Source organism: Bubalus kerabau, chromosome 2, assembly GCF_029407905.1.
Source record: "Bubalus kerabau isolate K-KA32 ecotype Philippines breed swamp buffalo chromosome 2, PCC_UOA_SB_1v2, whole genome shotgun sequence".
NCBI lineage: Eukaryota > Metazoa > Chordata > Mammalia > Artiodactyla > Bovidae > Bubalus > Bubalus kerabau.
In genome coordinates, this window is record NC_073625.1 from 63010205 (window position 1) to 63026779 (window position 16575).

The following is a 16575-nucleotide window of genomic DNA, read 5'->3' on the forward strand; positions in this document are numbered from 1 at the left end:
ATAGGATGAGGAAAGTGTAACAATATAGAAAAAAAAAAAAAAAAGGCATAAAAGTCAGAATGAAATAGGTTCAAATCCTGGTTCAGTTAACTATTTAACTATGTGAGCTTTAGTAAGTCACCTACACTCTTTGTGAATGTTTCTTTACCTATAAATTAGGGAAAATTAAGCAAATGATGCTCTAGGGATATGAAATTTGCAGCCAAAAATGAAGACGCTCTATACAGTCAGCAAAAACAAGACTGGGAGCTGACCATGGCACAGATCATGAACTCCTTATTGCCAAATTCAGAATTAAGTTGAAAAAAGTAGGGAAAACCACTAGACCATTCAGGTATGACCTGAATCAAATTCTTTAGGATTATATACTGGAAGTGACAAATAGATTCAAGGGATTAGATCTAATAGACAGAGTGCCTAAAAAACTATGGACTGAGGTTCATGATACTGCACAGGAAGCAATGATCATGACCATCCCCAAGGGAAAAAAAAAATGCAAAAAGACAAAATGGTTGTCTGAGTATACCTTACAAATAACTGAGAAAAGAAGAGAAGCAAAAGGCAATGGAGAAAAGGAAAAATATACGCATTTGAAAGCAGAGTTTCAAAGAATAGCAAGGAGAGATAAGAAAGCCTTCCTCAGTGAGCAATGCAAAGAAATACAGGAAAACATTAGAATGGGAAAGACTTGAGGTCTCTTCAAGAAAATTAGAGATACCATGGGAATATTTCATGTAAAGATGGGCACAGTAAAGGACAAAAATGGTATGGACCTAACAGAAGCAGAAGATATTAAGAAGAGGTGGCAAGAATACACAGAAAACTGTACAAAAAATACCTTCATGACCCAGATAACCATGATGGTGTGATCACTCACCCAGAGCCAGACATCCTGGCATGCTAAGTCAAGTAGGCTTTAGGAAGCACCACAATGAACAAAGGTGGTGGAGGTGGCGGAATTCCAGTTGAGTTATCTCAAACACTAAAAAATGATGCTGTAAAAGTACAGCAATCATTATGCCAGCAAATTTGGAAAACTCAGCAGTGGCCACAGGACTGGAAAAGGACAGTTTTCATTCCAATCCCAATGAAAGGCAATGCTAAAGAATGCTCAAACTACCACACAGTTGCACTCATCTCACATGCTAGTAAAGTAATGCTCAAAATTCTCCAAGCCAGGCTTCAACAGTACGTGAACCATGAACTTCCAGATGTTCAAACTGGCTTTAGAAAAGGCAGAGATCAAACTGCCAACATCTGTTAGATCATCAAAAAAGCAACAGAGTTCCAGATTAACATCTACTTCTGCTTTATTGTCTATTCCAAAACCTTTGCCTGTGTGGACCACAAAAAAGAGTGGAAAATTCTTAGAGGTGAGAATTGCCAGTCCAGGTTCGATGCACGGTACTGGATGCTTGGGGCTGGTGCACTGGGACGACCCAGAGGGATGGAATGGGGAGGGAGGAGGGAGGAGGGTTCAGGATGGGGAACACATGTATACCTGTGGCAGATTCATTTTGATATTTGGCAAAACTATTACAGTTATGTAAAGTTTAAAAATAAAATAAAATTAAAAAAAAAAAGAGTGGAAAATTCTTAGAGGTGAGAATACCAGACCACCTGACTTGCCTCCTGAGAAATCTGTATACAAGTCAAGAAGCAACAGTTAGAACTATACATAGAATAAGAGACTGGTTCCATATTGGAAAAGGAGTACAGCAATGCTGTATATTGTCACCCTGTTTATTTAACTTATAAGCAGAGTACATCATGAGAAACTCTGGGCTGGATGAAGCAGAAGCTGGAATCAAGATTGCCAGGAGTAATACCAATAACCTCAGATATGCAGATGACACCACCCTTATGGCAGAAAGTGAAGAAGAACTAAAGAGCTTCTTGAAGAAAGTGAAAGAGGAGAGTGAAAAAGTTGGCTTAAAACTCAACATTCAGAAAATGAAGATCATGGCATCTGGTCCCATCACTTCATGACAAATAGATGGGGAAACAGTGGAAACAGTGACAGATTTTATTTTGTTGGGCTCCAAAATCACTGCAGATGGTGACTGCAACCATGAAATTAAAAGACACTTGCTCCATGGAAGAAAAGCTATGACCAACCTAGACAGCATATTAAAAAGCAGAGACATTCCTTTGCCAACAAAGGTCTATCTAGTCAAAGCTGTTTTGTTCCAGTAGTCATGTATGGATGTGAGAGCTGGACTATAAAGAAAGCTGAGCACAGAAGAACTGATGCTTTTGAACTGTGGTGTTGGAGAACGCTACTAAGAGTCCCTTGGACTGCAAGGAGATCCAACCAGTCCATCCTAAAGGAGATAAGTCCTGAATATTCACTGGAAGGACTGATGCTGAAGCTGAACCTCCAAAATTTTGGCCACCTGATGCAAAGAACTGATTCATTTGTACAGACCCTGATGCTGGGAAAGATTGAAGGCAGGAGGAGAAGGGGATGACAGAGGATAAAATGGTTGGTTTGTGTCACTGATTCAATGGACCTGAGTTTGAGTAAGCTCTAGGAGTTGGTGCTGGACAGGGAAGCCTGGCATGCTGCAGTCCACAGGTTTACAAAGCATCAGACATGACTGAGCAATTGAACTGAACTCATATATATATATATAGCCACACATTACACACAGAGAGAATGAATATGTATGGGCAAGTAGATATGAGACAAGGCTTCTTTCACTGACCAAAAAACTAAATAAATTAGGAGCTGATAAAATTTTATGAACTCACCAATGTGGTAAGGTCACAGGTCAAACAAATAGCCTGAAATCTAAAGACAGACTCCTTCAAGACAAAAGGATGTAGCCACACATGTAGCAGAGACACCAAATGCCTTACAAACAGCTGAGAATTTGCAAAATTAAAACATATATTATATTAAAACATAGTATTTGCAATATTAAAACATATAAAACATATACACACACACACACTCAGGGAATAGTGTGGGATCTTATAAGTATAAAAATCTGTGGAACTACAGACACAACAGGAGTTCACAGAGACTGTCATCATGATCTCTAAAGACCTTCACTTCTTGTTCATGAAAATTAGAGAAAAATAAGAGAAAGCCTCTTGCTGTGGTTCAGATGTGGAAGAAGGAAGCATTCACTATAGGAAAGTCATAAAAGCCCAGGCTCTTCTCCCCTACAAAACAACACAAAAGAAGCCACTGCGGGACAGTGGCAGGAAGTTAAAATAAAACAGTAAAATAATCACTAACCCAAGGGAAAGGTAGTTAACCATTTCAAGCTAAGATTATCAGAGATTTCCTATCTCTTGTTACTGCTAAGTCGCTTCAGTCGTGTCCGACTCTGTGCAACCCCGTAGACGGCAGTCCACCAGGCTCCCCTGTCCCTGGGATTCTCCAGGCAAGAACACTGGAGTGGGTTGCCATTTCCTTCTCCAATGCATGAAAGTGAAAAGTGAAAGTGAAGTCGCTCAGTCATGTCCGACTCTTAGCGACCCCATGGACTACAGCCTACCAGGCTCCTCCATCCATGGGATTTTCCAGGCAAGAGTACTGGAGTGGGGTGCCATTGGAGCAAAAATCAGTCTGCTATCTGACAAAATTTCAAGAATAGTGGATTGAAGTTAGAGTGTGATTAAGTAAAGATGTGTATTAAAAATCCCAGCCTAACTGAAAATATTAAAAACAATGAAATATAATTGATAAATCAACTGTGGAAACATAATGGAATAATTTAAAAATATATACAATCCACCACCAAGCAGAAATAAAGAAGGGGAAATAGGGGAATTTATTTATGTCTTAATGAAATTCTGTCTTTATGAAAAGACAGCTCCAAACATGCCAGCTATAAATCTAGCCATAACAATAAAATTATAATAAATACATAGTCTAAAGACATTTATTTGGTGTAGAGATTGTGGACGTGAAAAGGACCTAAATGCATGTGTCCAAAGAATCTTCCTTTAAAAGTAAAAGACATAGATTAATATTAAAAGTGGGGAGAATATATCAAAAGAAAACTAATAAAATAAACCTAGACTATTTATGTTAATATGAGACAAAGTTTACTTTAAATGAAGAACGCTACCAGTTTGAAAAGAATATTAAATAAGGATAAAGATAATGGTACATCAAGAAGATTTATACACCTTTTTAAACATTAATTTTTCATTAGAGTACAGTTGATTTTAAATGTGTGTTAGTTTAGTTTCTGCCATACAGCAAAGTGAAGCAGTTATACATATACATATATCCAGTTTTTAATTTAGATTCTATTTCCATATAGGTCCTTGTGCTATACAGTAGGCTCTTAATAGCTATCTATTTTATTTATAATAGTGTATACATGTCAATTCCAATCTTCCAATTTATCACTCTCCCTCCTTTTTCCCCAGATAATCATGATGGTATGGTCACTCACCTAGAGCCAGATCTTGGAATGGGAAGTCAAGTGGGCCTTACGAAGCACCATGATGAACAAAGCTAGTGGAGTTGATGGAATTCCAGTTGAGGTATTTCAAATCCTAAAATAAAGTACTGCACTAAATATGCTAGCAAATTTGGAAAACTCAGCAGTGGCCACAGGACTGCAAAAGGAGAGTTTTTATTCCAATCCCAAAGAAAGGAAATGCCAAAGAATGCTCAAACTACCACATAATTGGACTCATCTCATACATTAGCAAAGTAATGCTAAAAATTCTCCAAGCCAGGCTTCAACAGCATGTGAACCATGAACTTCCAGATATTCAAGCTGGATTTAGAAAATGTGGAGGAACCAGAGGTCAAACTGCCAACATCTGTTGGATCATCAAAAAAGCAAGAGAGTTCCAGATAAACATCTACTTATGCTTTATTTACTATTCCAAAGCCTTTTACTGTGTGGACCAAAATAAACTGGGGAAAATTCTTAAAGATATGGGAATACCAGTTCCACCTGACTCGCCTCCTGAGAAATTGTATGCAGGTCAGAAGGCAAGAGTTAGAACTGTACATGGACAACAGACTGGTTCCAAATTGGGAAAGAAGTATGTCAAGGCTGTATATAGTCACCCTGCTTATTTAACTTATATGCAGAGTACATCATGAGAAACACTAGGCTGGATGAAGCACAAGCTGGAATCAAGATTGCCAGGAGAAATATCAAGAACCTCAGATATGCAGATGACACCAACCTTATGGCAGAAAGTGAAGAACTAAAAAGCCTCTTGATGAAAGTGAAAGAGGAGAGTGAAAAAGTTGGCTTAAAACTCAACATTCAGATAACTAAGATCATGGCATCTGGTCCCATCACTTCATGGCAAATAGATGGGGAAACAATGGAAACTGTGACAGACTTTATTTTGGGGGGCTCCAAAATCACTCCAGATGGTGACTGCAACCATGAAATTAAAGACGTTTACTCCTTGGGAGTAAAAGTTATGACCAACCTAGAGAGCATATTAAAAAGCAGAGACATTTCTTTGCCAACAAAGGTCTATCTATTCAAGGCTATGGTGTTTCCATAGCCTTGTATGCATGTGAGAGTTGGACTGTGAAGAAAGCTGAACGAATTGATGCTTTTGAACTGTGGTATTGGAGAAGACTCTTGAGAGTCTCTTGGACTGCAAGGAGATCCAACCAGTCCATCCTAAAGGAGATCATCCCTGAATATTCATTGGAAGGACTGGTGTTGAAGCTGAAAGTCCAATACTTTGGTCACCTGATGTGAAGAACTGACTCATTTGAAAAGACTATGATGCTGGTAAGGATTGAAGGCGGGAGGAGAAGGGGAAGACCGAGGCTGAGATAGTTGGATGACATCACTGTTTCAATGGACATGAGTTTGAGTAAACTCCTTGAGTTGATGATGGACAGGGAGGCCTGGCGTGCTTTGGTCCATGGGGTCACAGATTCAATATGACTGAGGGACTGAACTGAACTGAAGCCCTTTGTTCCTTGGTAATCATCAGTTTGTTTTCTACACTTGTGACTCTATTTCTGTTTTGTAAATTGGTTCATTTGTACCACTTTTTTTTAGATTCTGAATGTAAGTGTCAGCTATCTTTCTCTATCTGACTTACTTTAAAAAGAGGTTCTAAGTTCATGAGATTTAAACTGATAGAACTGAAAAAAAATATAAAAAAAAAAAAGGAATCTGCATTGCCCTTCCTGATGTAATAAGAAGTAGATAAAAAAAGCAGTAAGGATGTAAAGAAGATGAACAGTGTTGCCAACTAAATGACATAATTGACACATTTGCAGAACTCCATTCAACTATAACAGAAAATGTATTCTTGTAACTTCACATGAAACATTTGCCAGCATAAACTAGATTCTGGGTCAGGAAACAAAACATGACGAATTTAAAAGAATTGAAATCATACAATATAACCTTGACCGCATTTAAATTAAACTATTAATTAATTATGTAAACATCTGGAAAACCCATAAATATCTGAAAATTAAAAGAAAAATATTCTATTCTAGAAGTTAAGAGCAACTTAGATAATGTAGTTATACTACTTGGAAAGAAATCGGTCACAAACCTCCTCTCAAAATAAATAAATAACATGAAAAGAGGTGTCAATTAAAGGACAAGCTATATAAATCTAGGCTGTTTCTAGAATTGGCTTAGGGACTCATTCATGGAATCAAGGGCAGAAGATTCTTCTCTATTTCCCTTCTAACATGTTTAGAATACTAGATTTTAATTTTCATCCATAATAGTTATGATAGCAAAATGGTTGTCCTAGGGGTTTTCCTGGTGGCTCAGCAGTAAAGAATTTGCCTACAATGCAGGAGTCGCAGGAGACACAGGTTCGATCCCTGGGTCAGGAATATTCCCCTGGAAAAAGGAATGGCAACCCACTCCAGTATTCTTCCCTGGAGAATCCCATGGACAGAGGAGCCTGACAAACAATGTCCATAAGTTTGCAAAGAGTCAAACACAAGTGAAGCAACTTAACATGCAGTTCTAATCATATTTATAATTGTAGTAGAAAAAAAGCAGAAGGCAATTTAACAAGTTTAATGCTTCTTTTTTACAAGAAACTCAAAAGCCTTTCCTAAAATCCCATAACCATCCAACAAACTTCCCTATGTCTTTGGCTGACAGCAGTATTTTTGAAGTCACACCGGGAACAAGAGAACAAGGGAAACAGAATCCTATTAATAATTGCTGATTTAGTTTGTCTATTATTTGCAGCTAGGCTCCTTATTGCTTCAAACAAGATCAGTTATGTTATTGGCCAGGAAGATAAGGGAGATGAATATTTGTAAGTAGTCAGTATATGATACGTTCCACTGCAATCTGACTGCCCTACCAAATTCTGATAAATGATACCTGCACTAAACAGATGAAAATAGATATTAAAATAATGTGATCAGTGGTTTAATACAATTTTATTCAACAAAAAGTCCTTGCAACTTGATGTGAGATTTTAAATTAACTAATTTTTATTTTTAAAATAAGGTTTTTCTCTGCCTGTGCAGAATCCATCTGTCAGACCACAGATGAGCAGGCCAGATTGAAGAGGGACAGACTTTCTTAGTGGGCAATATATATGCAATGTGGTAAATTTTGCAGATTTGGATGCTTAAAAATCTGTGAATCCCTATAAGCAAGTTATGAATCTAAGCCAAAACTGTTAGGAAAAAAAATTTAAATTGATGTATTGAAAACTCCTTTTTTATATGCAGGGGCCTCTGCAATAGCGCTGAACAAACCTGCAGGATTCAGAATGTGTTCTTCCTTAAGAAAATCAGACAATTCATGAAATGTTCTTTATTTCTTTTCCAGCTACTATCCGTATGACAGCATATAATGTTTGATCATGTGTCAATGTGATAATCAGTCAATGTGAATACAATTTAAATTAACCTAAACAGAATAAAATTTTACATTATATGGGAGTGGAAGCTTTTGCTTCAAGATTTGGCAGTAACAGAGCATGTGCTTCATGCTCTAGATCTCCAAAATATAAACACACAAGCATTATGTTCTTATGAATGCAAATGTTTACCTTTTTTAGCCTTTAGTTGATGATTATTAAGTGAAATATCCATAGCAACAGTCTCTTATTCAAAGTTTCACAAATTATCTGTAAATAATCCAATGAATTCTAAACCTGTAAGTTACATATTAAAACTCTTTATCATATATTTAAAAGCAGATGCACTTCAGCCATATATCCATATTAGTCATAAAAGTATCCATTTATTTTTCCATATAATGTATTTTGTCTGTACCTTTTTAGTGATTTCTATTTGGGTGTGGAAGATTTTCAGTTTCTGTGCATCACCTCTGTGATATATATGTATGTGTATGTTGTTGTTGTTGCTACACAGTCTTGTCTGACTCTTTGAAATCCCGTGGCATGCAGCACGCCAGGCCTCCCTGTCCCTTGCCATCTCCCAAAGTTTGCACGAGTTCATATCCATTGCATTAGTGATGCCATCCAGCCATCTCATCCTCTGACATTCTCTTCTCCTTTAGCCCTCAATCTTCCCCAGCCTCTGAGACTTTTCCAATGAGTCAGCAGTTGGCATCAGATGACCAAAATACTGGTGCTTCAGCTTCAGCATCAGTCCTTCCAACCCTGAGTATTCAGGGTTGATTTCCCTTAAAATTAACTGGTTTGATCTCCTTGCTGTCCAAGACTTTCAGGAGTCTTCTCTGGCACTACAGTTTGAAGGCATCAATTCTTTGGCGTTCTTCCCTCTTTAAAGTCCAGCTCTCACAACCATATGTGACCACTGGGAAGACAATGGCCTTGATTATACAGACCTTTGTCAACAGAGTGATGTCTCTGCTTTTCAACACACTGTCTAGGTTTGTCAAAGCTTTCCAGTCAAGAAGCAATAGTCTTCTGATACCATGGCTGCAGTCACCATCTGCAGTGATTTTAGAGCCCAAGAAGAGGAAATCTGTCACTACTTCCACATTTATTCCTTCTGCTTGCCATGAAGTAATGAGGCTGGATGCCACGATCTTAGTTTTTTTTAATATTCAGTCTTAAGCTGGCCCTTTCACTCTCCTCCTTCACCCTCATCAAGAAGTTGTTTAGTTCCTCTTCACTTTCTGTCATTTGAGTGGTATCACCTGCATATCTAAGGTTGTTGATGTTTCTCCCAACTATCTTGATTCCAGCTTGTAACTCATCCAGCCCGGTATTTCTCATGATGTTCTCATTGTACAGGTTAAAGAGGGTGACAGCAGACAGACTTATTGTACTCCATATGTGTATGTGTGTATGTGTGTATATACACATATAGATATGTGTATATACACACATATACATATGTGTATACATATATCCATGTATACATATATATGCATATGTATATGTGTGTATACACATGCATATATATACATACACACATATATATATACATGTATATACATATACACTATGTATATTTACTTGTTCAGTCATTAAGTCATATCCAACTCTTTGCTACCCTATGGTAAAATTTACTTTTTTTTTCATTTTTTTATCTTGCTAGACTTTGAAATAACACATAAAATGGAAGTATATCAAAACAGAGTTCACTCATTTTTAAAATTATGTAATATACAGGCATACAAAAAGGAGCAAAGAATGGCATAATGAATAATTATGAGCCAACAGTACAGCTTAAACAACAGAACTTTGCCGTTAAGTTTAGGTACCACCCTCCACATCCATAAGTGTGTTTATCTTACCTCTCCCACCCAAGAAGGAATTACTATATTAGGTTTAGTTTCAATTATTCCTATGCATTTTAAGTAGTTTTCTTGCATAAGTATTCTTTAATAATGCTTTTTCTCAGCCTATGCTTGTGAGAATCTTATAAGAATGCACTACTGTATTTTGGGGGTGGTTAGCTATTTAGATTTTGCACAGTTGATCACTCTTGCAAGAGACTTCACTGTAACTATTCTAACAGGACCTCACAGACATGCATAAAAGGAATCAGAGTTTATAAACTTAAGAGTGGAATTTATGAGTTTCCCTTGATTTTTAATGAAATGCCTCTTCCTTTTCACCTTTATGATTACAGTTGCAGATTCTTTGGCAGACATCATTCAGCAAACTAACACAGTTCCTTTATAGTCTCAGAATGAGAAAAAAAATTGTCATGAAAGAACACTGAATATTATGAAATATGTTTCTAGAGCTCTTAAATTTATCCTTAACCATACTAATATGTAATAGATGAAGGAATTTCAAATGTTAAGCTACCCTTGCTCTTCTATATTAAATTCAAACTGTTAGTATGCATTTTTTATACACAGTACTGGGTTTGATGTTTTAAAATTTGCTTACAACATTCACATCACTTGCCCAAGTGCACCTTTCTCATGCTTTTTTTTTTTTTTTCACATTAAAGCTATCATATAATTGCAGAAGTATTCCCCAGTTTTTTCTTCATTGGAAGAATTTATATTAATTTGAAAACATCTGTATTTATTTTAAGTAAGTGGTACAACATCTAGGCTGAGACAGTTCTGTGTATATGTGGGGTATGGAGATGAGGGTAAATATTTAGCTTTGACTGATTTTATTTTAGTTGAGTTAATATTTTCTTTTACTACTTGAGTAAATTTTGATAAATTAATAATTCTCTAGGAAACTTAATATTTCATTAATCTTTTAAAATTACTGGCAAATCATTATGAACTACAACATGAAATTGACATTTTGAGAGTATAAGATCTCATTTGCAGATAAATAGCTCATAGGATTTCTTTTTTTAACTTTACAAAATTGTATTACTTTTGCCAGATATCAAAATGAATCATTTTGAAGTATAGATTTGTGGTATCTTTGCTAATCCAACTCTTTAAAAATCTTAGTAAGGCAATTATAATTTTTCTTCCTGTAAATTCCATCCACAAGTAGTATATGAAAATTAGATAAGAAATTTAAGATTGAACCTTGTGGTGTCTGTCTACTTACTTCTTTGCTCTTCCGGGGCTCACTCACTCTCTGTATAGTAGCTCCTAGAGGAATCTCTAGCAATGGATTTGACTGGAAAAAGCAATACCTTAATCTGTTTTTACCAATAATGATACTAGCACTAGATTAACTATATGTATATGTTGCTTGAAGTGACAATTTGAAGTCATGATACTTTACTGTGATCAAAAATCAGGGTCAAAAAATATTTAGGTTTTTCAACATTTTATGGCAGGAGCACTTGGATAATATTTTGAGAACCAGTGGTCTAGATGAAGCCTGAGGTAGTATACTGTCCTGGCTCCTGCTACAAGTAGGAAGAAGTATCTAATGTGAAACAACATTCACATATTTTCTACCATATCAGATAATGCTCAGAACTTGGTTATCATAATGAATTACTGTTTTAATAAATTATTTGCCAAAACATAAGAGGACTGCCACCTTTTAGTTTATATTTCCTTTGGTTTAGCATTCCAACTTCAGTAAAAACAAACAAACAAAAAAAAAAGTATTAATCTGAATTAGATTTAGCACTGAAAGGAAACAAAATAAAATAACAAAAGTGGTTTAATGAAATAGATTTTTTTACTCCTGTACAGAACTAAAGTCCAAGTAGTAGTCTAGGACCAGTGTATCACTTCTACTTTAAAAAATCATCAGACTTCTGCTCATGTTTCTCCACTATACAGAATCTTAAACCTCAGGATGAGCCATGGCTCTCTACACATCCCAGGTGGCAGAATGGAGAATTTAAAAAAAAAGAGATCATCTGCCTTTCTAATGACACTTTACAAAAACTGCACACACCACTTCTGCTTATATCTAACTTGATTGCCTTTAGTATAACTATATCTCATTTCAAGTGGTCTGCAGAATTTTAGTCTTTATTCAGAGTAGCCAAATTTCTGATGCAATTTAGGATTCCATCAAAGAGAAGAAAAAAATTATAGGGATATATATTCACTGATATACAAATTTTCATCTCCTCTTTATCACAGTTGTTCTATATGGTACATTGTCTTTTCAAAATCTCCAAAAGATTTTTTTTTTTTTTTAATTTATACTTCTGGTTTTGGAAAACTCTTAGTTCCCTCTTAGAGCATGTCTTTTTGTACATCTTAAATTAACAGTTTCAGGAAATCCAAAGCATATGTGCTTTGCCTCTCCCTGGTTAATTTCTCACTTAGAGATTTTTCTGGGCCACAGTTTGTGAAAATTCAACCTATAACCCTATCTCACAAGGCCTAGCCTGTAGAAGGGAAACATCTTATGCCAGGATGAAAATACTTCTCAGTGATCTTCTTTGGCTAATAATAAATCTTTTCAAGTCTGTATTTTTATTACTGAGAGATGATGTGGGAAGCTATTTCATACACACACACACACACACACACACACACACGTATGTTTTAACATATATATATATGCATTTCTGATATTATGATAAATAAAATTATTTAGTATTATTATTAGAAAAATTTTGTTATTTCTTCTTTATGTTCTTGTAATCACTCAAAGACAAGAATAATACTAGGAAATAAAATAATTGTTTCATAATAGAAAATTAGTAGTAACAAAACTACTATATATATAGATATATCCTGGAGAAGGAAACAGTTATCCACTCTGGTATTCTGACCAGGAGAATTCCATAGACAGAGGAGTCTGGCAGGCTACAGTCCACAGGGTTGCAAAGAGTCAGACATGACTGAGCAACTTTACACACACACATGTATATACATATAAAACTACTATGTGTGTATATATAAATACATATATTATATATGTGCATACTCAGTCACTCAGTCATGTTACTCTTTGTAACCCCATGAACTGTAGCCCTCCGGAGTCCTCTGTCCATGGGATTTTCCAAGCAAGAATACTGGAGTGGGTTGCCACTTCGTCCTGCAGGGGATCTTCTTGACCCAGCGATCAAATCCACATCTTCCCTGTCTCCTACATTGTAGGCAGATCCTTTAGTTGCTGAGCCATCAGATAAGCCCTGTATTATTATGGTACAGATATGTGTACATAGTATATCGTATACTAATTTGCTAAGTCTTTTCAGTTATGTCCAACTGTTTGAGACCCTATGGACTATAGCCCACCAGGCTCCTCTGTTCATGGGATTTTCCAGGCAAGAATATTGAAGTGGGTTTCCATGTCCACCTCCAGGGGATCTTTCCAACCCAGGGATCATACCCATGTCTCTTATATCTCCTGCATTAGCAGGCAGGTTCTTTACCACTAGTGCCACCTGGGAAGCCCATTTAAGGGGACAGAGTTTCAATTTAGGAAGGTGAAATATTCAAGAGATGGATGGCAGTGAGAGTTACACAACAATGTGAATGTAAGTGTCACGGAACTATACAGTTATATATGTCTGACTCTTTGTAACCTCATGGGCTGTATACAGTCCATGGAATTCTCCAGGCCAGAATACTGGAGTGGGTAGCCTTTCCCTTCTCCAAGGGATCTTCCCAACATGGGGATCGAACCCAGGTCTCCCACATTGCAGGTGGATTCCTTACCAGCTGAACCACAAAGGAAGCCCAAGAATACTGGATTGGGTAACCTATCATTTCTCCAGTGGTTCTTCCAGATATAGAAATTGAACCGGGGTTTCCTGCATTGCAGGCGGATTCTTTACCAACTGAGATATCAGGAAAGCCTAATATACTATAGTATATATTGTATATAATTACATTGCATTATTAATAAGTATATGTCTGAAAATATTTGCCTATGCATCCAAATTTTTAGCAAATACTTAAGTGGACAAGCAATATGCTTTATCATTATTAAAATCTACATTATGGAAAATCTCAATGGCTTTGTGAAGATCATCCTAGAGCTAGTTTAGCATGAATATATGAAAATCCAATTTACATTTGCTATTTTATGCAATTAAAATGTGGAATTGATCCCAATGCTAATATTATACAATTGTGTTATTTTCTGTTAAAAACTGTATATAGTAACTTGTAGCTGTATTATGTCCTTGACTGTACAGTGCCTAAGTACATAAAGTTGTTGCACTATTTGTTAATTAATTTTACTATGTTACTTTTTGAATATTCCTATTATTTATATTATTTTGTTGTTTAATTTTTCTATGTCTATATATATATATATATATATATATATATATATATATATATACACACATGTTTGTCTTAGGTAAAAAATTTACTTTGTTGCTTTGGAATATTTAGGTAAGTTTTCCTGTCAGCAAACTAATGGTATTTTTTTTTTCCTCAAGGATTATAGTAAAGTTTAGAAATCCGTTTTAAGATGTGTCTGGTAATAATTTCTCAACTGTCATGGTCTAACACACCCTTGTAATTTCTACAGGTGTCTAGGGACCTGTTTGGGCATCTGTTACAGGGGATGAAATGCCAATAAACAGTTGTTCTTCTGTCACTGTAGATACTGTCACTCCCAAGAGTCTTTCAGTCTCCATTATACAATAGAGGTTACTCCAAGAAGTAGTCCAGGGATAACACCTCCTGCCAAACTTCACACTGACTGGGCTTTTACATAGAATTCATTAAATTTTAGATAAAGCAAATGAAGTTCCAGGTTATCAAAATTATTCATAAGAGAAAGGACTTTATGAACCTTGTAAAAATTAGGAAAGTATTAGAAGCATTTAAAAAATATCTTCCGTCTATTCTCTGTTCTCTTCTGCCATAGAAATCTTTGCTTAAACATGGGACTTTCTCATCTTTGAACATGAAAGACATGAAAAAAAAAAAAAGGTCTTCTTACTGTTGTTTTTTGTTCAGTCACTAAGTTGTGTCCAACTCTTTGTGACCCCATGGACTGCAGCATGCCAGGCTTTCTGTTCTTACTGTAGACATTATTACTGTATTGCTGCATCTTGCTCATCAACACACTAATATTTAAGTATTTTATTCAATGATGTTAAAGTATAATAAATATTTCCTTAATCTACTTCTGGAAGTTGGTAATTACATTCTACAAGATAACATTTAAGTTTAACATTATAAAATAAGGTCATAAATATATTTTAGTTTTACTTAACAAAACACTGTCCTGCTAAAAATATTGCTTTTATTATTGCAAGTAATTAACCTTGGATAGTTACAATTCCAATACCTTCTCACAGAAACGAGTATAAAATCATTTCATACACTTTAATGAACTATACTAATTAATTGTAGAATCTTGTACTAACAGGGGCTCAATAAAAACTTACTAAATTAATGCCTCTATGTGCATATATGCTGTAGTATATAAAGAAGATTTGTTTGCAAGCTATAGTTGTTGACTCCAAAGGGGAAACTTCTGTTGTATATATTTAGCTTGACAACTTCATGTAGGTACTGATACTACATGTGAGTTGACAGAAGTCAAGTTATGGAATATAAGAAAAATAAATTAGAGGGATTAGGACTTTGAGGAATAGCAGTTTCACAAAGAGCCTAGAAATCGCTAATTACTACTGAATCCACTGCTTTGTAACCATTGTTGGCATATCTTGTTTTGACTGTGGAAGAACAAAACCTTCTTTATTTTTCTTTGTTTCTGTTTCCATGAATAATGAGGGTGCTTCTGAGCCTCTAGCAGAACTTTCATGGGTGATGGTTAAATGAATTCCAAAGGGTAGGGATAGAGAAGACAAAAGAAAAGAAGAATTATGTAGAAACATCTAACTATTGATTAAATAAATCTCAAATATTTACTCGAGCATTCATTTGAATTTCCTAATTAATTTGAATAAAATTATTTGCTATTTAACTATAAAAATCCTAGTAGATTCTGATTCCTCAAAATACCTGGTGAGAAAAAAGTTGAAGAAAAGAGATGAAAAAAATACAGACCTTTTGTATAGTTGATAGAAAAAAAAAAAAAGGTGATATGCTAAGGATATCCCAGTGAGTGTGAAAGTCTACTCACTTTAATATTAATTTGGGTTGTTGAGAAAAACTTTTGAAATGAGCATTTGAATTTTTAGGAATTTTTATATTAAATATAATATGTTTTACAAATGAATTATCCATTTGGAGTAAAAACTAGATGCTTATTTTTCATATATATAAACTTTTTAAAAGTTTCATGCTGAGTAAGTCTGAAAAACTTTCATTCATGGAGTACTTTTTTCCTTATTTTTTCTTTATTCAGATTCAGCCTCTCAACGTTTTGATGGATGTCAAAGACTAATTTAAAATGGGGAAAACTATCAGATAAATATTATTAAAAACATTGTGTCAATATAAAAATAACCTGCTATATTACTAAACAAGGAGATGGAAGTGATATTAGTTGAAATCATGTCTCTCAAGATTTTCATTTAAGGGAGCATGTGATTTAGTGACGGAAATGTAGGATTTGAAAACTATCTATTAACATAACTGCAGCCATGAAATTAAAAGATGCTTGCTCCTTGGAAGAAAAGCTATGACCAAAATAGACAGCATAATAAAAGCAGAGTCATTACTTTGCCAACAAAGGTCCATCTAGTCAAAGCTATGGTTTTTCTAGTAGTCTTGTATGGATGTGAGTGTTGGACCATAAAGAAAGCTGAGCACCAAAGAACTTATGCTTTTGAACTGTGGTATTTGGGAATACTCTTGAGAGTCCTTTGGACTGTAAGGAGATCAAACCAGTCAGTCCTAAAGAAATGAGTCC